Raw genomic sequence first — 21809 nt, forward strand, 5'->3', positions numbered from 1 at the left:
ACACGGATAAGATCGGTATAGAGGGTTATGGGCCAAATGCAGGCAAGTGGGACTAACCCAGTGGTTTAAAAAAAGGGTGGCATAGACAAGTTGGGTTGAAGGGCCTGTTTCCATGCTGTAAACCTCTATGCCTGAAATTCAGCATCTTAGGAGAGAGAAAAACAGAGTTAACATTTTAAGACTATGTTCTACCGTTCTATATAAGAGACTGGAGACACACATGCGCCAGACTACTGATGGATGGCAGGCCACGATCCTGAAAAGACATTGTTGAACCAGTTCTGTTTTTTACAACCAGGGAACAGCTTCCTGGTCACATCAATTTCTAGTAGCTCTTGCACTTACTCAAATTCTCAGATTGAATTTGGGTTTTCTAGGGTCAGGATTTTACAGCCCGTCTTGCCTAGCAGGATGGTATGTTCCCACTGTAGTAAATGGGGAATTTAAATAGGCTGCCATATCCACTGGTAGGAGATGCATTGTGTTAGGGCTGTAAATTCTTAGTCTACGTTTAGTCACAGGCTCAAGATTACTCTTTCAGTAACATAAGGAATTCTCATAGTACCTATCACAACCTCAGGGTGTCCCAAAACATGTTACAGCAATGAAGTACTTTTGAAGCGTAGTTGTTGTTGTGATGTAGTAAATGTAAGCAGCAACTTGGTGCACAGTGAACATCCTGAGAACAGTATTGTAACTGACCAGATAATCTATATTGATGATGGGAAAGTATTGACCAGCATGTGGGGGAGAACTCCCTTGCTCCTCTTTGAAGTTGTCACTGCGTCTTTTATGTTCACTTGTCAGGATAGACAGAGTTTTTGATCAGCATTTCAACTGAAAGTCGGGTGCAAAGAATCACTACGTTGTTGTACCCTTAAGTTATTTTACCAAGACCACACAATCGTTAATACTGGTGATCAGGCTGATTTATATTTCCTAACTTTTGGCATTACTATTCTCTTGTTAATGATCAAAAATGGGGAGAATTTGCAATGTTGATTCATTTTACCACCAAAACTAGCACAACTCCTGGCCAATATTGAGTTTTCCAATTGTCTAGGTTTACCACAGTGTTTTACAGTCACTTCTGCTTGTTAGGCAAATGTGGCAGTCAGTCCGTGAATAGGACAATCCTCCAAATAGCAGTGAATAGATGATCTGCTAATTTGTGTTTTTACAGTTATTGATTGTTAGTTAGAGCAAATACCCAGATTATTTTTAAGGCGGCCAACCTGAGTAAGGTATGGCCATTAAAATTGATGACATTTGGGCTTATCACTTACCTTTGAGCCTGCACCAATGTTACCTGAGTTAAATTGATCCCATCATGACACATTGTGGGCGGGGTTGGAGGAGAGGAGTCGTCGGAAAGAATTTTTTTTAGAAATGTGTAGTGATTGGACAGACTTTAGGTTAATTGTTGGACCATTGCTAGCTTGTCAAATTTTCCAATTAAACCAAATTAGTGAGAGTAGTGTCAGGGAAGTTGGGCAAAGTTCCATGCTCCTCTGTGGGCAGGTAAAATTCTGTGGGTCTTTATTGCCACCCACTCTTCCTGTCTCCCACCCCTAACCTAGCCACCATTTATGGGTGCATTAAGGCCCTTAATTAATGGCTGCTTCCCACCCAACCATCATTTTTTGGCTAATAGGAGGAGGTCATAATGGATGGGACACCTGACAGGTAAGCCTCATAGGGCCTTGGGCAGGAGTACGTTCTCCTTGGACCCCCTATTTTTGTAACTCATTTTCCATGGGCTATGGCTGTCACTGGGTAGACCATTGTTTATTGCCCATCCCTAATTGCCTTTGAGAAGGTGGTGGTGAACTGCTGCTGTTCCTGAAGTTTAGGTACACCCACAGTGCTGTTAGGGAGTTCCAGGATTTTGACCCAGTGACACTGAAGAAATGGAAATATGTTTCTAAGTCAAGATGATGAGTGACTTTGGAGGGAAACTTCCAGGTGCTGGTATTCCCAGGTATCTGCTGCTCTTGTCCTTCCAGATGGAAGTGAGTTTGGAAAATGCTATCTAACGAAATCTTTGTGAGTTCCTGCAGTGTATTTTGTAGATGGTATGTATGACTGCCACTGTTCGTGGGTGATGGAAGGATTAAATGTGGAATGGATTGCAATCAAGTGCGCTGCTACGTCCTTGGTGGTGTCGAGCTTCTTGAGTGTTGTTGGAATTGTACTTCTCCAGGCAAGTGGAGAGTATTCCATTACACTCTTGGCTTGTGTGTTGTGAATGGTGGATATCCTTATGGGAGTCAGGGGATGAGTTACTAGCTGTAGGATTCCTAGCCTTTGGCATCCTCTGGTAGCCATCATATTTATATGGCTAGTCATTTTCTGGTCAATGGTAACCCCTAAGATGTTGATAGTAAGGGATTTGGCTATGGTAATACCATTGAATGCCATGTGTTGATGGTTAGATGCTTTCTTTTTGGAGATGGTCATTGCCCGGCACTTATGTGATGTGGATGTTATTTGCCACTTCTCAGTCCAGGCCTGGATATTGTCCAGGTCTTGCTTCAGTTGGACTTGGACTGCTTCCATATGTGAGGAGTTGCGAATGGTACTTTGTGCAATCATCAATGAACATCTCCACTTTCTGACCTTGTGATATAAGAAAGGTCACTGATAAAGCAACTGAAGGTGGTTGGGCCAAAGACACTATCCTAAGGCACTTCTGCAGTGATGTCCTGAAACTGAAATGATTGACCTCCAACAACCATGGCTATCTTCCTTTGTGCTAGGTATGACTCTAACCGGTGGAGTGTTTTCCCCATGATTCCCATTGACTCCAGTTTTCCAAGGTCTCCTTGATGCTTGCCACAGATGATCAAATGCTGCCTTGATGTCAAGAGCAGTCACTTTCACCTCACCTCTGGCATTGAGCTGTTTTGTCCATGTTTGAACCAATGTTGTAATGAGGTCAGGAACAGGGTGACGCTGGCGGAATCCAAATTGAGCATCTGTGAGCATGTTCTTGCTGAGTAAGTGGTATGGCTGTACTGGAAGAGCTTGACTAGGAGATGGCATGTTCTGGAGGACAATTCTTGTGCTGCAGAACTTGCCATCTCCTAGTCAAGCTGGAATACTTTCAGGATCCATAGCTTTGCTGTATCCAGTGCCTTCAGCCATTTCTTGATACCATATGGAGTGAATCAGATTGGTTGAAGACTAACATGTCATGTTGGGGACCTCCGGAGGAGGCCAACGTTGATCATCCATTTGGCAATTCTGGCTGAAGATTGTTTCAAATGCTTCGTCCTCATCTTTTGCACTGACGTGTTGGGCTCCTCCATCATTGAGAATGAGCATATTTATGGAGACTGCTATAGAACATAGAAAGACTACAGCACAAACAGGCCCTTCGGCCCACAAGTTGCACCGAAATTATCTCTACCTACTAGGCTTACCTATAACCCTCAGTCTTACTAAGCCTCATGTACTCATCCAGAAGTCTCTTAAAAGATCCTATTGAATCCGCATGTTGTTTGATATGTTGTAGCTTTGCCAGGTTGACACCTCATTTTTAGGTATGCCTGGTGTTGCTCTTGACGTGCCCAATCCTACCCAGGCCCAATCCCTATAATCCCATTTATTTACCCTGCTAGTCCTCCTGACGCTATGGGGCAATTTAGCATGGCCAGTCAACCTAACCCGCACATCTTTGGACTGTGGGAGGAAACCAGAGCACCCTGAGAAAACACTCGCAGATACAGGGAGAATGTGCTGTATCCTGTGCCTTCAGCTATTTCTTGATACCATGTGTTACTTTTTCTGCAATCCTAAGGTTTGTAGTTTCCTTTTTCTATTCCTGTTTTCATAGAATCCCTAGACCCTTATCGAACAAAAAGAGCTAGCCAATTAGTCTCATTACTTGCCCTTTCCTGATAGCCCTCCTCTTTTTGTTTTCAAGTGTATATTTTTGTTTTTTGAAAGTTACCCTGTTGAATCTGCTTGCGGTGCAATCTAGATCATAGCTCAATTTTTTTTTTAAATCGTCCTCCAATTCTTTTACCGATTATGATATCTCTCTATCATTTGGTTTATGCCCCTTCTGCCTGTAGAAGCGTTTTCTCCTTCCATTCTCTCGGAAAATTCTTCATGATTTTGAATTTCTCTATGAAGTCTTCCCTTAATGTTTCTTTGTTCAGGAGGCCTAACCCCAGCTTCCCTGATCGCCACCTAACTAATCGTTGCATCCTAAGCACAGTAGCCATTCTTCCTGTGTAAGTTTAGACAGTTCATTTTAACCATGGCAGGTTGTGCTAAACGAGGCACAATCTGTCACTTTCCAGGAGCTCGGAATCATTTTGAATTATGGACAACACAAGGTAACTATAGAAGTAGGCACTTTCCCTCGCCCCTTACAAAAAGCCTGGGAAGGCCTGAGTTTTAAGAAGAGGCTGGATAGGCTGGGACTTTTTTCTCTGAAGCATAGGAGGCTTAGGGGTGATCTTATAGAGGTCTATAAAATAATGAGGGGCAAAGATTAGCTAGTTAGTCAATATCTTTTCCCAAAGATAGGGGGGTCTAAAACTAAAGGGCATAGTTTTAAGGTGAGAGGGGAGAGATACAGAAGGGTTCAGAGGGGTAATTTTTTCAGAGTGTGGTGAATGTCTGAAACAAGTTGCCAGAGGTAGTAGTAGAGGCAGGAATAATTTTATCTTTTAAAAAGTGTTTAGACAGTTACTTGGGTAGGAAGGTATAGAGGGATATGGGCCAGATGTGGACAATTGGGACTGGCTTAGTAGTTTAAAAAAAAGAGGCAGCATGGACAAGATGGGCTGATGGGCCTGTTTCCATATGTAAACCTCTATAACTCTAACAAGTCATTGCTTTTACTGCTGTCTCCATATGAGATCTATCAAGGTTGACCAAGCCTCAAACCAAGAATCTTGTACACGTGACTCAGCTTTAGAAAAACATTTTTATGAACTGCTTATGTTATTTTCTGTTCCTGAGAACATCTTCAATAATGGCTTGCAAATACTTTTTAACATTTGAAGTCTACAGACTTACCAGGGAAGCAACATGAGAGTCTCAGATGGGAATGATATCAGAGTCCAGCTAAGCACAAAAACATATTTCACCTCTCAAGTGAGATTAGGCAGCAAGAATAGGTGAGACCTTTTTCTAAGACAACTGCTGTTCCACATCAGCTGGCAGATCCAAAGACACAGCATCTGTCACCTTTTGTCTCCGTGCTATGACCTAGTGTGCCTCACTAATCAGATTTGGCCTCAGAACTTCTTTTTCCAGTTAAGTCCAAGTCACTAATTGGCGTTCTTGAAATTTCATAATCTTCCTTGATACCGCCTTATCAATCACCTGAAACAGCGGTTCCTGCATCTACAGTGAGTAACTCCCTGGTTCCCAAGCCCAATCTTGTAGAGGGCAAACTAATTCTCTCCCTTTTTGAAAGAAAGTTCTATTTGAGGAGTTCCCTCAAACCTTTGTCGTGAAACTTGGATAAGACACAGTCTCAGAAACAGCAGCAAATCTATTCCACTCCCTCACCTCCCAAATCCATCCACTATGCAGAGTGTTCAGGTATTCATTAGCTACCATCTGAATTGTAGTTATTGGAGATGTGAAGTGCAGGCTGGTATGAATATTATTGGCAAACCATGATGCTGCTACAACAATTGACCCTGCTTGTTTCTGTAGCAGGAGTTTGGATAATAATGTCATATTGCCCGTTTGGGTGTTGTACTTTTTGGGAAGAGCAAACTTTAGGCCTAGTTTGAAGCAACACTAGAGTTTTTTTGGCATCAGTGAAATACACAGAAACCCAAGCTGATTGCTGTACAGTGAAGAGTAACAGCCAGGTGTTCCGTACATGTGTTGGAAACATTCAATGCAGGCTGGTCATCACATCGCTCAGACTGTAATTCAGATTATAGGCCCATTCCTGTTCATGCCCCTCTCCCAAACTTACATTTGGGACCTCCCACTCGCATTAATGAAAAGCATCATCAGTCCGGTTGTGCAGTTGTTGTGTTTTTGACTACCCACTTTCTGCTGCAGAGTTTGTGGAAGTATTGTTGTTGGAGAAGTTGACAGAATCTCTTTTAAGCCAGAAGGGGGTGTTGCTGGACCTTTTGGAAGGAGTTTTGTGCACTGAAGATGCCACTGTCTCCCAGTCATACTTGGACTGCAGCGTCAGAGGAGTATGAAGCAGAGGCAGCAGAAAAGACAAGCTGCTGGCAGAAGGAGAGTGAGGACCTTACTCTCCTATGCTGTTCAGAGAGTATTTCTACCCCCCACCTCAGATGCAATATGTCCAGTGACTATTCTCTGACAAGAAGATGGTTACGGAACTGTGCCACCTCTCTGAACAGACCTGAATCTCAGAGCAAGGTGAGAATGGCACTGCCTGAAGCTGTCAAGATGACCGTGGCCCTCAGTTTTAATGCAAACGGATTCTTCCAGGCCAGACCAGATGACGTTGTCAACGTGTATTGCGGTTTGTCTGTTGCTGCGTCTGGGCAGTTGCTGAGAGTAGAGGCTTCGTTACTACCTATTTCAGTAGAGAGAAGCAGCAGGAGTGGACAGTGGTTTTGCTGGGATCGTGGTCTTCACAATAATGCAGGGAACCGTTGACCATACATGCACCCTTTTAGAAATTGTACGTTAATGGGGAAATACCAAAACTGCAAGAAGTTCCAGTCACCCAATATGGAGTTGGTTTGTGACCATGCCCCTAATATGTTGTTGAATACCCACTATCCCAGCAGCAGTCACAATTCTTTCATCCTGCACTCGTCCACAGTTCCAGCAATCTTTGTGCTACCAGAGGGAGGCTGCTCAAGAACAGGAGCCTATCCACTATATACTGATATATGGCTGATGACTGCCCTGTGGAGCCGGACTACATGTGGCCACTGTTTCTCCAGTGAGAGCCATGCTGCACTCAGACCGTCATGGAGCAGGCTGTCAGTGTTCTGAATCAGTGACTACCCTGCCGGATCTGCTCAGGAGAGCAATCCAGCTCTCGTCAGAATGCGTCTCCTGATTTATGCTGGCCATCTTGTGTGCTGCCCCTACTGCCTGAGCTTCGGCAACCACCTGAGGTGGGGGAAAGAGGCAGCCGCTCTATCTGCAATCCGGAAAGGCTTGTTTGTAAAAAGCTCATTAGACTGCGGTTCCCTTGAATAAATCCACTGACCCTTGTTGCTGCATGCTTTCACACTCTGTTATAATCGCACCATACTCTTGACTTGATACCTGAAATAAAACTCTACAAAGCAAGCATTCTGCTTCAATTTGTTCCAATAGCAACTAAAATGATCCATAAACTTTCAGCTGTTCACCCTCATGCCTTGCCTTAGTGCTTGTTTTGCAGGTGTTTTCATCTGGCCCCAGTGGCTGCATGTCAGCTGGCTGGTGGAAGGCTGCTGACTTTCAGCGGGAGACGCTTCCTTTGGCTTTGCAGGCTGTCCTTAAGCAGCTCTGGGCTTGAAGACCTGGCTTGGAACTGTACCATCTTGACATGGCACATCCTGGGCTGACTGACGGGGCACCACAAAGCCACCATCACTTCATTAGGGAACTTCCTCAGAGATGCTAGTTAATCTGCTGGAGTACAGGCTGCTGCATTGCTGAGAGACATTGTGTGCCCTTTAGGGCTCTGGGACCTATAGCCGTGGTAGCACTCTCAGCCATGGTAGCACTCAGATGCCAGGCTGGGCTTGCATGGTAAGAAGCACAGATTCCATGACTTCAGTCTTGGTTTCCGCTGCAGCACTCAGATTCTGTCCATGTTAGAATGGAAGCCAAGACATTAGTCATCTGATATTTCATCAGGCACGTGTCTGCACATGTTCTCATGGGGTAGGTCACTGTGCCCACATTGGAAAGGGTAGACTCCAAGCTTTGCATGAAGATCTGTGCTAAGTTGGACTGGACTCTTCCATACTCCTTGGCAGTGACAACAGGCTGCCAATGCACCAAACTTTGCTGTGTACGCCCATCCATCTTTAGCCATACATCACCTCAGCTGAATATTCTGTAGCAGACAATATCTGTGACCTTGCCCTCCAGTCAACTGGCACACAGGTTGCCTTTTCATTCCTGATCTGGCTGCAGCTCACTCATGCCCAGTGATCCACCAGGTACTGATCCCACCTCAATACTATCCTTGTGATAGGTGCAGCGCCAGTATGATGGCTATGATTGTCAGACCAAGTGATGGTGCTCTTATCTTGTTTGTCTCCTATTCATCCAAATCTTCATCCAACTTCAGCGCCACTCCCTGGCTGGCTGGCAGCCCTGGGGTATCTGAAAGCATAAATGCACAAGGGGAGGGTTGGAATGTGAGAAGGTGGTATGGGGGGGGGAAAGCAAGAGGTGTATAATTGGACCATCTGACATATGTGTACATCATGCCAGATTGTGGGGGTGGGAGTGAAGTGGGATTTGAGAAGATAGAAGGCTGGAATATACTGGTAGCAATCTTGGTGACAACTATGTCAGTAATAGCAAGCATTGTCCTCTTGCCTCCTGCTGTGGATCACTTTGTCCTGCAAGAGAGAGGGAAATGTAGGTGAGATTTGCAGCAGTGGTAAGTATAAGATGGGAGATGGTAGTTTAGTGGTAAAGTCCCTGAACTAGTAATCCCGAAGCCAAGACTAATGCTCCAGGGACACAGATTCAAATCCCATCATGACAACTGATGGAATTCAAATTCAATTACTAAAATCTGGAATTGAAAGGTAGCCTCAGTAATGCTAACCATGACATTATCATCAATTGTTGTAACCCACCCCCCTGCCCCCAACCAGTTCACAAAGGTCTTTTAGGAAAAGACATCAGCCATCCATACTGGTTTGGGCCTATACGTAACTCCAGATCCACAGCAGGTGTCTCTTAACTGCTCCAAATGGCTTAGCAAGCGTTTAGTTCAAGGGCAATTAGGGAAGGGGAACAATGTTCACTTCCCATGAAATAAAACAAAATCAAATAATTATCTGCATTGCCAATTAGCCGCATGTAGCTAGTGGTTAACATATTGGACAATGCTGTTCCTGAGTTTCTTCCCAATGACAGTAATATTGGAGACATTTAGCAACCAAAGAAAGGGGAAAAACGTCTTACTTTTTAAAAAAAAGCACAGAGGGTGGAAAAGGACTAAAGGGAAGCCTTGTGCTGAGGTGAAAGGCAGAAAAAATGAAATGACGAAAGGAATGATAATGTAAGACGGAAGGAATTGGCAATTTGAGGAATGAAGCTAAAACATTATGAAAGGACATTGCTTATCAAGACATCAAACTAGAATGTAGGCATATCCTGCAAAATTTAGCACTGGTCCGATCACTAGTTCATGGGATCAAAATTCCAAGAGATTGAAATCCAAAATTACGGCTGTATTGACGAACGGTGGAAAAATAAAAATATTTAAATATCAGTCCTATCCTAGCTCTGACCCATCGTACTTTGTATTAAATACTAGCATTAGCAGATAACTTTGCCTTTTCTGATCTGTAAAGGTTGTGAAATTTGATCAGAATTCATGCATTAACTTTTGACATGATGATGGCCCTCTACTTGAGAGGTGATTGCACCCTATGTAAATTTCTCAATTTAAACTATTCAGTGTTTTTGTGGAGAAATTTAATCTGGTATCATGGTTAATTATTGTTTGTCATTCTGAGGAATTTTTATAAACCTTGTACGAGCTCCTCCATTAATAACTAATCAGGTACAAAAGTGCCCACCCTTTGACAGCCTGCCACTTACATCCCAGTCCCTAATATAAAAGCAAAGGGAAAGGAGAAACAACAAAGCTGGAATTAAGAACAAAACAAAAATGTGATTATAAACAGGCCCCTCTGCCCACCCAGCTCTTTACTGTCTTATTAACCAGATATCACTGATGAGCAAATCATTTTGCCGTACCCCTTTGCTATGTTTCCTTATCCTGTTTTATTTCTTTGGCCTGTTTAATGTGATCTAGGATGTTGACATGTTTTCTACTTTGACCATTAATCCTGCAACTGAATTCTGCAGCTTCATAATACTGTGGATAAAGAGATTTGTTTCCCTCTTTGATCTAACCATCCTGAATACCAGGCCCCCTTATATTACTAGAAACAGTTTGCTTCTGTCTATCCTGTCCTGTTCCTTTATCATTTCAAATTCTTCTGTGCCATACAATCTATTATTCTAACAAAAAAAACACAATGATCCAACTGTGACCCACTCATTTGATTTACCTGATCACCCTGACATGAGGGTGACTAGATATTTACAGACACCAAATATTACAACCCAATGCAAAATAGCAATACCTGGACTATACCACTGCCAATAAAAATAAAGCCAAGATGTGGAGATGCCAGTGTTGGACTGAGGTGGGCACAGTAAGAAGTCTCACAACACCAGGTTAAATTCCAACAGGTTTATGTGGTATCCCAAGCTTTTGGAGCACTGCTCCTTCATCAAGAGAGTGCTGAGCTCACCTGATGAAAGAGCAGCATTCCGAAAGCTCATGATACCAAATAAACCTGTTGGACTTTAACCTGGTGTTGTGAGACTTCTTACCATCAAAATGAAGGACCGGCTAAACTAATACTTCCAACAGATTCTTGCATACTCAGCTCTGAAAGCCATAGGAAGAATATTTATATTTAAAATTCCTTCCAGTATTTTCACATCCCTGTGATAATCTGTAACACATTTTGCTATATTTCTTTGATCGATCAAATTAGTAAAAAGGATTAGCCTCCATTCAGGTACTGAAATTATATTGGTATGATAAAAGACTACAGGCATTTGTTTTCTCAAAGTAACTGAGTTTGAGGTCTGGCAATCTGCATGAGAAGTCAGGTTTGAGATTGCTTAAAATTAATTCTGCGATGCTCATCCAGTGAGATACAGATGCTACATAGGTAATCCACTTGATGGTACAATTCAAAATCTAACTTTAATGGTGAGTTTTATCGACATATCAGTGCTTGTTCAGGTAATGGACAAACATGTTGGAAATGGATCCCACGTAGCAAAAAGTTGGCAAATATCAATGTTCTTGTTGCCACCCTCAGTCCTAACAAGAATTTTGAAAGTGAATGCTGAAACAGTGATTGTAAGCATGTCAGTCTCATTTACTGAGATGCACCCCAATAGCAAAAGTTACCATTGGCTCATTGCACAGTTGGAATGCAACCACATCCAGCAGGCTGGTGAATGCCCCACCATCCTGGCAGAAATCATGAGAAGTTCAACCTGCATCATTCGGCTGTTCCATCCATCTTTTAGCTATCCTGTGAAACCAGGGGGCATCTGTTGCATAGCAAGGGCTCTCTGCTCTACACCCTGGCTGGTGACTCTATTCTTTGGTCTATCCCCTATTGGCTGGCATTTGCACCATGAGAGCAGTGCTACGAGCAGTGCATCCAGCAGAGGATTGTGGTATTGAAGCAAATGTTCTGGAGGAACCTTCCCGTACGCTCCAGAGGGATGTTTCTGTTCATGGTGGTTTGCTTTATCCTGCACGGCCTGGAAATTGTCTCGGGACAACCTTAGAGGGAGGAGGAAGGGAGAGCGCAGCTATCACAGGCACATTTCAGTCTGGCTGTTTGTGAGCTTCTAGTTATCTATGATTATCTTAAATACAACCCCAGATCCACATTGTCTATCAGGCCTATACCTTGTCATCCTTTAGTCACAGATCATCACAGCATTCTCTTAGCCAAATTCCTTCAACAAAAGCCACCGCAACACAGCTGTTTCATTGTCAACTTTAATCCATTCAGAAGTGAACTAATCACCCTTCTGCATTCCCCTAGTGCCTGTCTTGTAGGGGCTTTTGTTTGACCAAGAATCCCTACATGGTACTACCCCAGTGACTGCAACAGAACTGGTAAAACGCTGCTGACTCTCAAGGCGTGAGACTGCAGATGGTCTTGGCGGGATGCTCTTGAGCAACTCTGGGCTTGGGCCTAGTTTTGGAACACACCAACTCAACGTGAATGGCAGTTTGGACGGACTGACTGACAACCAACGACAAGGGCACATGTCGAAGGGGTCGGAACATGAATGCTGCCATTGTGAGAAAGACAGCTAGTTCAGCATTCGTGGAATAGCTGTCACTCCCCAACAGCAGTGCCTCAGCAATTCTACTGATCTGCTCAAACACAGATAGTTGGGTTGTTATGAGAACTTGTAAACCCCTTTAAGCGCAGATATTTCACAGTCCTCGTGGCAGCTGTCTGAGTCTGAATGGCAGCAGACAACACTTGTAGGTCAACAAGCTGAGATTTCATGACCTCGGCCTGAGTTTCCACAACAACACTCAGACAATTGGGTGGCTTCTCCCTGGAGGCTGAGACGTCTGACCTTGAATCATGGTCAGAACAACCAGTGCTTTCATGGAACAAAAACTGAAAATGCTGGAAAGTCTCAGTAGGTCTGACAGCATCTGTGGAAAGAGAATAGAGCCAATGTTTCGCTTCTGGGTGACTGTCAGAGTCATGAAGTTGGCCATCACTTCCACGCTGAAAATGTGGAACTCTAATGTCAGCAGAAACCTCTGTGCCAAGTTGGAACTGGTCTCCTCTATACTTCTTAACAATGAGCATAGGCTTTGTGTCCAGCCAGCCAGTACATTAAGCATGATTGTGTAGCTGGTTGTCAACAATATTTCTATGTGCTGCTGCATCAAAGTCCTCATCTGTGTCTTCAGCAGAACTCGCGTGTGACCTCATCCTCTGGGCAGTTCACAATCCTTTCCCTCCTCTCCGCTTGCAGTACACACATGTCCAGTATTCACCAATTGCTGGTCCCACCTCTGTGCTACCCTCTAAATTACTCAAAGCCTCTGAGCTAATGGCTGCAAGTGTCAGATTGAATGATGATGTCTGTTTGTCATCAGTCTCACCATCTTGGCCATTGGCCTCCCACACAACTGCCTGGCCCAGCAGCAGACCTTGAGCCTTTATACATTCAGACCTTCAAGACCAGTATTGGGGCGAGGGAAGAAGAGAAAACACAAAGTGCTGGGTCACACCGTCTGCAGCTTGTGACTCAAAAAGGGTTGTGGGATGTGGTGAGTTGGACAGGCTGGAACATACCCCGAGTTCTCAGTGGTTCATTGATTTGCTGCACTAGGTGTGGCTCTGTGCCAGTTAGTGGCCACTGCCTACTATATGCCCCTGTGACCCACAAGAGAGAGGAAAGTGTGTCAGTGAGTGTGGTGCAATGTGGTTGGGTGGTGTGCCTGCCACTGTCGAACAGAGAGATGTGAGTGTGCAGCTTGCATCATGGCTAAATGTATGAAAATGAAGGGGGGGAGGGGTGATAAAGTGAATTTGAATATCATGCTTGATAGAGATTATTGTTAGATAAGTGGAGAGCTGTGGTGAAGGGAGCAGTGTGTGAGACAGTTGATAAGATAGGGCATTTGAAGATGCATTCACTTACTTTGACCATTCATGGAAGATCCTTAAACTTCTTTTTGCACTGTGTCCAGGTTCTAGGGACTAGACAGCAGACACTGACTGGTAAAGGCTAGCTGCTGTCACTGCCTTCCTAGCACTTGCTTGGACGGGCTCCTGGCCTGTTACAGGAAGATATCTTCTCTCCTCCTGTGCATTGCCAACACTAAGGCTTCCAGCCATCTGAGAATCTTGGCACCCTGTCTAGCCTATCATGCCATTTCTATAGGTTCTTGGTAGTTCAATTCCTCTGTGACCAGTTCCAGGCCAAGCTGCAGCTGAATGGCATTTCTGTTTTAACTGGCTTTGAGTTGTTCTAATCTTGCACAAACTAGGCGCCCCATGTTGGGGTGAGCAGCCACTAAACAACGTGTCCAACATGGGCTGCATATTCTAATCATTATACTAAGCAGGTAACACAAAGTTTACAAACTGCCTGTATGACTTCAGTGGTTTCCTGTGTCTCATTTCAGGAGCTGTTCATTTTAGCGCCCCCCCCACCAACACCCTCTTTCTTTACTGAGAAATGGGAAGTTGTCAGAGGACATTTGGGGGTGGACATCTTTTTACACCCCTTTGATATCTAAGAGAGGTAGAGTACCTGGCACTCTCACCTAAAACAGGCAGGACGCCATTCTATATATAAATTGGGTTACTTGCTCGTTTTGAGATCTTATTTGCAATTTTCACGTACTAAAAGGTATGTCAAACATTGTGCACACTAGGCTGGGATTGCCGGTCCTTCAAGATTCTCCTGGAATGGGACAGATTTACACAGCCAGGGAGAACTTCATCCTTTATGTTTCTCATTGCACTGACAGCACAGGCTTCTGCTACCCTGATGTTCTCAATAGTGACCCCATTCTTCAATCTCCATCTCTGCTATTCTGTCTCTCTCGTGAATCCTCGTATTCAGTTCTTGTTCTGTGCCCTCTCATTCCCCACCAGTGGAAAGAAAACTACACCAAGATTGCCTTTACCGACTATTCCTCTCTCAGTGATGTTCCAACCCGCCAGATCAACAGCAATGGTGCTAAGCTCAATGCACATTGTTTCACTGTATTCCTCACTCTTCCCCGATTTCCTTTTAACATACATTTTCCAGTCCACCTTTCAACCCCAAACTCCCATTTTCCCCAAACCCAGTCTTCCTCTCTGTCCTCACCTGAGCCCCAAACTCCTGGTGCATAGACCTTTCCCTCCCTCTCCCACACCTGATCCTCATCTCTGAAATTCCTATTCCCTAATTTTCAGTGTCCCTCCCTCACGTCGCTATCTATGATTCCATTTCAGTCTCCCAAACTTCCATTCCTTGGACTCCATTCCCACTATCTCTCTTTCCAAGCCCAAATTTCCAGTACCCACCTAGCTTCCATTTGATGAGCCCTTTTCCCATCTCCCTGTCTCCCCAAATACCCATTGTCTACCAAAGTCCTTATCCCACTCTCCCTGTCTTGCTTGGGACCTCAGTCTCCCTTCTCAACCCTCAGTCTCCTCCTAGCCTAACTAGAAGGAACCAGAGGGAAGGGAGAAGAAAGATCTTTGCTGTGAAGGTCGTTAAAACATGAAGACCAACACTCCAAGCAGCTATTGAAGCAGAGATTAGAACATCATTTGAAAGTGATTATTTATTTTGTTTATTAGTGTCATGAAAAGGCTTACATTAACACTGTAGTGAAGTTACTGTGAAAATCCCGTAGTCACCACAGTCCGGCATCTGTTCGGTAGACTGAGGGAGAATTTAGCCTGGTCAATGCACCTAAGCAGCATGTCTTTCGAACTGTGGGAGGAAACTGGAGCACCCGGAGGAAACCCTTGCAGACACGGGGACAACATGCAAACTCCACACAGTGACCCAAATCGTGAATTGAACCCGGGTCCCTGGCGCTGAGAGCCAGCAGTGCTAACCGCTATGCCACCTTGGGATATATGTTTGGAGGAAATTGACCAAGAGGAGAAATTGCTTTAACCAATAGTCTCCTCCTGTGCTGGAATCTTTACCATTCTATAAAAACTCCCTTCTACACTGAGCCCAGTGAATGCTTTCGAAATGTTGGTACTGTGTTTAGCTTAATGTGTCCTTTGAGAAGTGTCTCAAACACCGAGTCTGTTTCCCTTTTTATGACTTCTCAGTTTGGTTGTGCCAATTAGTTTTTCATGTGTGAAGTCCAAGGACAATCAGCTGTGACTGTAGCTCACCCACAAACATAGAGAGAGTGACGTGGTCCAGTAACAATGATAACTGGGAAGCCTGATTGCACCTTGTGCAATGTAGTGGAATTCTGGCAATGGTTTCAGAGTGGGTTACAGGATGACTACTTATTATGGTTCAGATATTGACGACTTAGCAGGCATATATAGATTAACAGTGAGTTATTGCATAATTGTTATGAGGGAAAGTGGAGTGTTACCATTGCAATCCCACAGGCAAATTCCTCCTCCCACCATTGGTTGTCATCTTGCCCATCCTTGCTTTCCGTTTAGATGCTAACTGATTCAACTTCTCACACAACAGCTACTGGAATGAGTTACAGCCAACTGCATACTTGACTGCAGCCACCCCAAACTTTATATAGCAAATGTTACATCCTACTCTGTTGTCGCATGATCTATCCTCCAGGCATATCTCCAGCCAGAGTTGGGAACCCTACACTTGATCCAGTTGTATTAGGCGGGAAAAGGCCTAACTTTAACAACACTGCTACATGAAATTTGGCAAAGCATAGGTTTTTGGATTTTTCTTTCAAAGGTATCTGTGGGCTCTTCAGTGGCCTTTGAGTAGGTGCTGAAGGAGGAGACATTCAGGGGGATTGTAAGCAGGGGGTGGGTGGTAGCATGCCACAGCATTGCTGCAGAAGCAGGAAGAGCACTCCAGCTCCTCTAGGCTGTGCATTAAGGTGTGAATGAAATGTACCTGTTCATCAAAGGCTTCCATTGATCCCTTTTGAGAAGTGCCAGCTATTGAACAAAAGAACCAGTTGCAGCTTGTGTGGGGCAAGGTATGCCTTGTTCTGACCGAATTGGGAAAAGGAATGGTCCTTGAATGTAACATTCATTAAAAGTTGGTTACAGGCCTGAACCAACGAGGTTTGACTGCATTTTCAACGCATTTCTACAATGTCGTTTTCTAAATTGGACTTTTGTGCCTCAGTTTTCATCGGAAAATGAATGTAGCAGGGTCCAATTTCACCAATTTCTGCGTGCATGGTCGGACATTACAATAAACTTGCAATTTTAATACTATCATTTGGGTTTACTTATATAATGGCTAGGATTGATGATGATGTGGAGGTGTTGGCATTGGACTGGGCTGGGCACAGTAAGAAGCCTCACAACACCAGGTTAAAGTCCAACAGGTTTATTTGGTATCACGAGCTTTCGGAGCACTGCTCCTTCATCAGGTGTGTCATCTGATAAAGGAGTGGCGCTCCGAAAGCTCGTGATACCAAATAAACCTGTTGGACTTTAACCTGGGTGTTGTGAGACTTCTTACTAGGATTAATGATTAGCATAGTACTGTGGAACAATATTAAAGATTGAACCTCATCCTTAATACCCCTCTAAAAATTAAATATCTCAGACTCATCTTTTGAATCTCTGATTTTTGTGAGTGCAACTATTTCTGCATAACAAGTCTTAATTACTTTCATAAACTGGCTGGAAGAATAGATAAATCCAATAATGTAAGGCACCAGAGTTGACGTGCCAGTTGAGAAGGTAAGATAGTTAAAATACTTTGGGTTAATGGTTAGTGGCGTAGAAATACTAAATTCCTCCTCTACTTAACCCGCTAAATCTAACTGGTCCGGTACCTCCTTCACATTCTTTTGTGACCAGACTGGCGTTCCGTAATGTATCAACTTCTATATTTTGTGATCACGGTTTCCAAAATGAAAGTTATGTTTTTCAAATCAAAATGTGAGATGAGGTCGTATTTCCAGGTGCCTGCAAGACGTATGGCAGGTTCATCAATCAGTACATTTGTCGAGGTATATATAGATCCTTGTCATTTGGTGCCAAGCAAATGATGCATGGTTAAAGTCCTAACTGATAGGTGAGGTTTAGATTAGACAGAAACAGCATAAAGCAGCGCCAACTCTACTGATTGCTCTTTGGTCTGAATTAAACACTGAACATTTCCCTCAATATTTTCAGTGATGTCCAATCCTGAATGAAGCAACTGGACTCTTTTATCAGTTGTATTATGAATCGTATCACTCATGTAGGCATCAATAGGCCTACGAAGCATGTGTTTCATTCAAAAATCTTTCAAGTTGTTGAACCATGCAGGAAGATCATTGTAATGAGCATATTTTAACTGCTTATATACAAAGTCTATCCTTAATGTTCTATGTGCTTTTGAGAGTGAGTTTGATCTCTGCGACAGTTGTTCTGGCTGCCCAGCAGAGCCTGTGAAAGGCTAAGTCAATTTTAACATTTGGGCTTTGTAAAATGTGTATTCAGAGGCTGTTCACTGGACTTCAGCTGGTAAGACAGTGGTACAGTGGCTAGTACTGCTGCCGCACAGTGCCAGGGACCTGGGTTCGATTTCCAGCTTGGGTCACTGCCTCTATGGAGTTTGCATGTTCTCCCCATGTCTGTGTGGGTTTCATCCGGGTGCTCCAGTTTCCTCCCACAGTCCAAAAGACGTGCTGCGTAGGTGCATTGGCCATGCTAAATTCTTCCTCAGTGTACGTGAACAGGTGCCGGAGTGTGGCAACTAGGGGATTTTCACCGTAAGTTCATTGCAGTGTTAAGCCTACTTGAGACATTAATAAATAAACTTTTTTAAAAAGTAACAAGCAGCCCAGAGATTATCTGGTTGTTACTTAGTTTAGTAGTCATGAGGGTAACAGGAGGGCTTTATGAATGCAGGAGGATTGCGGAGACCCACTCTCTCCTTGTGGTGCAGCGCTGTTCCTCAGAGCCCCAGAGAAGTACTTTTCACATTTGCCAATAAAGCCTCCACTGTCTGCTGGATATTACTGAGCGGTGTGCCTGTGGTAGACGCTCCACCCAGAAAAGCACTATAATAGCTTTGCGTCCTATACTATACATGTTACCTTAACCATCAGGAGAGTTGTTTAACCACCGAAAAATACTGTGCAGTTAAAATATACTGTTTGCACTTGGACATCCAGTAGACAGAGTTAAAATTCCATTTGTAGTTTATGGAGTGCCAGCTTTAATCTGAATGCAGTGCTGTTGAGCACCATGTAATGGACATCATCTTTAATTTGCACTGTAATAAAATATAAAGGAAGGCACAAGTTTTGATTGACGAGAGATATATGGAATTGGAGCAAAGTCTGGATAGTTAACAGTTGACTTGATCAAACCTCATCGTTCTGATTGTTGCAGTTTTGCTCATTAATTCCTCTGAAAATGAATAAGTGTTTTAGCAAGCCTGATGTTTCATTTGGAAAGGGCAAAAAGTGTGTCATTTTCAGTAAGGTGCATATAGGATCCATCTAGGAAATACACACAGAATATTTCTTCCTTTATTCAATACAAGCACATTTTTATTAGCATTCTGGTCGAAAAGCAAATATAATCATTTGTGTGATCGTGCCACATGCAACAATTTCTATCTTAAAATCTTTCTTAACACCTCAAACGTCACTGGTTGGCTACAGAGTGCTTTGAGACACCTGCAGGATGTGAAAGGCGCCGTGTGAATGCAAGATTTTTTTTGTTCACTGATTTCACTTCAATTGCCCAGCCCAATAACACTTCCCATCCAGTTCCTTCTCCCCAATGAATAAAAGTGTTTTTTTTTAAAAAGCAAATATTACTAAATATAATCTGTTTAATTCATAGAAGAACTATTATGGTGAAACTGGCCTTTCACCATAAAGGTCTTTCCTGGCCTTACATTTTATGTTTAGCCTCCTATTATATACAATTTGTACTGGGCTCGCTGCTCTGTTGTCCTTACATCTTTTAACTGGATATTCTCTTTAATGGAAAATGTTCAGCAAACGCTATTTTATGTTCAGAAAAGCATGGAAACAATGCACTATTTTCATTATAATGTTTAACAACTTTCAATGTCATATTGGTGGGGGGGAGTAAGCATAGTGGTGTTTGCACTGGACTAATAATCCAGAGACCAAAGACATTTCTCGAGAGATTCCGATGCCACCGTGGCAAATGGTGAAATTTGGAATTCAATAAAAATCTGGAATTCAAAGTCTAATGATGACCATGAAACCATTGCTAATTGTCATTCAAATAAACAATGAATTGTTTCTCTAAAGTCCATTAGGAAAGGAAATCTGCCATCCTTACCTGGCCTGGCCTACTTGTGATTCCAGACTCCCACTGACGTAGTTAACTCTTAAATGCCCTCTGAAACGGTCTAGCAAGTGAGTTCAAGGGCAATAAGGGATGAGCAATCAGCATTGGCCCAACCACAGCTCTTACCCTTTCGAGTGCAGGAGATGCAACGCCTGTCTCTTCATCTCCTCCCTGCCATTCAAGGTCTCAAGCACTCCTTCCAGATGAAACAACAGTTTACTTGCGCTTCTTTCAATGTGTTACATCGCAAGTTCTGCTCTCCTCTAAATGGGGGAGACCAAACACGCATTGGGGATCGCTTTGCAGAGCACCTCTATTTGCAGAGCACCTCTGCACACATGACTTTGAGCTTCTGGTGACCTGTCATTTTAATCCACCATTCAGCTCCCACTCTGATCTCCCTGGTCTTATCACCTGCACCTTCTGATGCTGCTCAACAGAAGTTTGAGAAAAAGCACCTCTTTTGATTAAGGATTTTACAGCCTACTGGACTCAACACTGAGTTCAAAGATTTCAGATCATAACAATTGTTGCCATTTTTTGTTGGGCTCCAGTTGCTGGGTAAAGAGGCGACCTTTGTCATCCTCTCTCATTTCTTTTGTGTTTGAGGCTGATTAGAATGTGCAAGCCCTTTGGAATGTTTCGTGTGGCTTTAACTTAACGTGGGCTGACTTGAGGGAATTAACTGCTGAGTATTTTCAGCATTTGCTGTTGTGGGAGATTAGGCTGTTAGCCTTTCTCTGAGCCCTGGGTTTTCATCCAGGCCAGACTTACGGAATTAAGTCTGCTTTTTCTAAAATGTTTGCATTTACATAGCGCTTTTCATGACCATTGGACATCCCAAAGTACTTTCCAGCCAATGAAATGCCTTTTGAAGTGTATTCAGTGTTGTAGTGTGGGAAATGTGGTAGTCAATTTGTGCAGAGAAAGCCCCCACAAACAACAATGTGATAATGACCAGATCATATATTTTTCTGATGTTGATTGAGGAATAAAGATTGCCCAGGACACTGAGAATATCCCCCCCTCCTTATTTTCAAAATAGTGCCATAGGATTTTTTACATCCAGCAGAGAGAGTGCAGTTTAAGATCTCATTGGAAAGATGACACCTTTGGCAGTGCAGAGCTCCCTCAGTACTGCACTGTAGTGTCAGCCTAGATTGTTGGAGTGGGACTTGGATTCTCATGTTTAATAAGATCAAGTGTCAGCTTCACCCAGTGGTATAACTCTTATCGATGAGATAGAATGTTTTGTATTTAAGCCCCAGCACAGAACTTGAGCACATGATGTAAAGCAACATTTCAGTGCTATACTGAAGGAGTGCTGTATTGTTGATGGTGGTGTCTTTCATTAGGTGTTAATCCAATGTATTGTCTGTTTGTTCAGACAAACAGAAAAGATGTTTGGGGGAAGATTGGGGAGTTCTTCAGTTCAATATCCAAACTAATATTCATCCTGTAACAAAGATCACGACAGATTAACTGATTCTTGTGAGATCTTGCAGTGCACAGATTAGCTGTTCCAATTTGACTACAAAATGACTGCAATTGAGAAGTAATCATTGACTGGGAAACACCTTAGCATGTCTTGGAAATGTGACGGCTTTATATTCATGAGATCTTTCGTAAGTCAAGTGAACTTGTGTAAAATCTGACACCCTAAAATTGTCTGGAAGCCAATATTAATGTTGCTAAATCACCATTCTTATTTAGAGATACCTCAGTAATACCTTTTGAAGCGAGTGATAATGTAACGAACAAGAGCAGGAGTCTGCCATTCAGCCCCTGCAGCCCACTCTATCATTGAATGAGATCATGGCTGATCACCTACGTTAACACCCACTTTCCTGCACTTTCCCTGTATCACTTGATGTTTTTAACATGTAGAAATCTATCGCTCTCCATCCTGAGCATAAAGTTTGAAGTTTATTTATTAGTATCACAAGTAGTTTTACATTCACACTGCAATGAAGTTACTGTGAAAATCCCTAGTCACCATACTCTGGCATCTGTTCGAGTACACTAAGGGAGAATTTTGCATGGCCAGTGCACCTAACCAGC

The 21809-nt window shown here is 43.3% G+C and overlaps 1 protein-coding gene across 1 annotated transcript in view; it reads left to right on the forward strand.

Annotated features, from left to right (window-relative positions):
* Positions 1–21809, forward strand: part of LOC145352517 (regulation of nuclear pre-mRNA domain-containing protein 1A-like) — a 60038-nt gene that overhangs the window by 36644 nt on the left and 1585 nt on the right. The window lies entirely within an intron of this gene.

This window comes from Carcharhinus amblyrhynchos, chromosome 2, assembly GCF_965287045.1.
Source record: "Carcharhinus amblyrhynchos chromosome 2, sCarAmb.v2.hapA, whole genome shotgun sequence".
NCBI classification, from domain to species: Eukaryota; Metazoa; Chordata; class Chondrichthyes; order Carcharhiniformes; family Carcharhinidae; genus Carcharhinus; species Carcharhinus amblyrhynchos.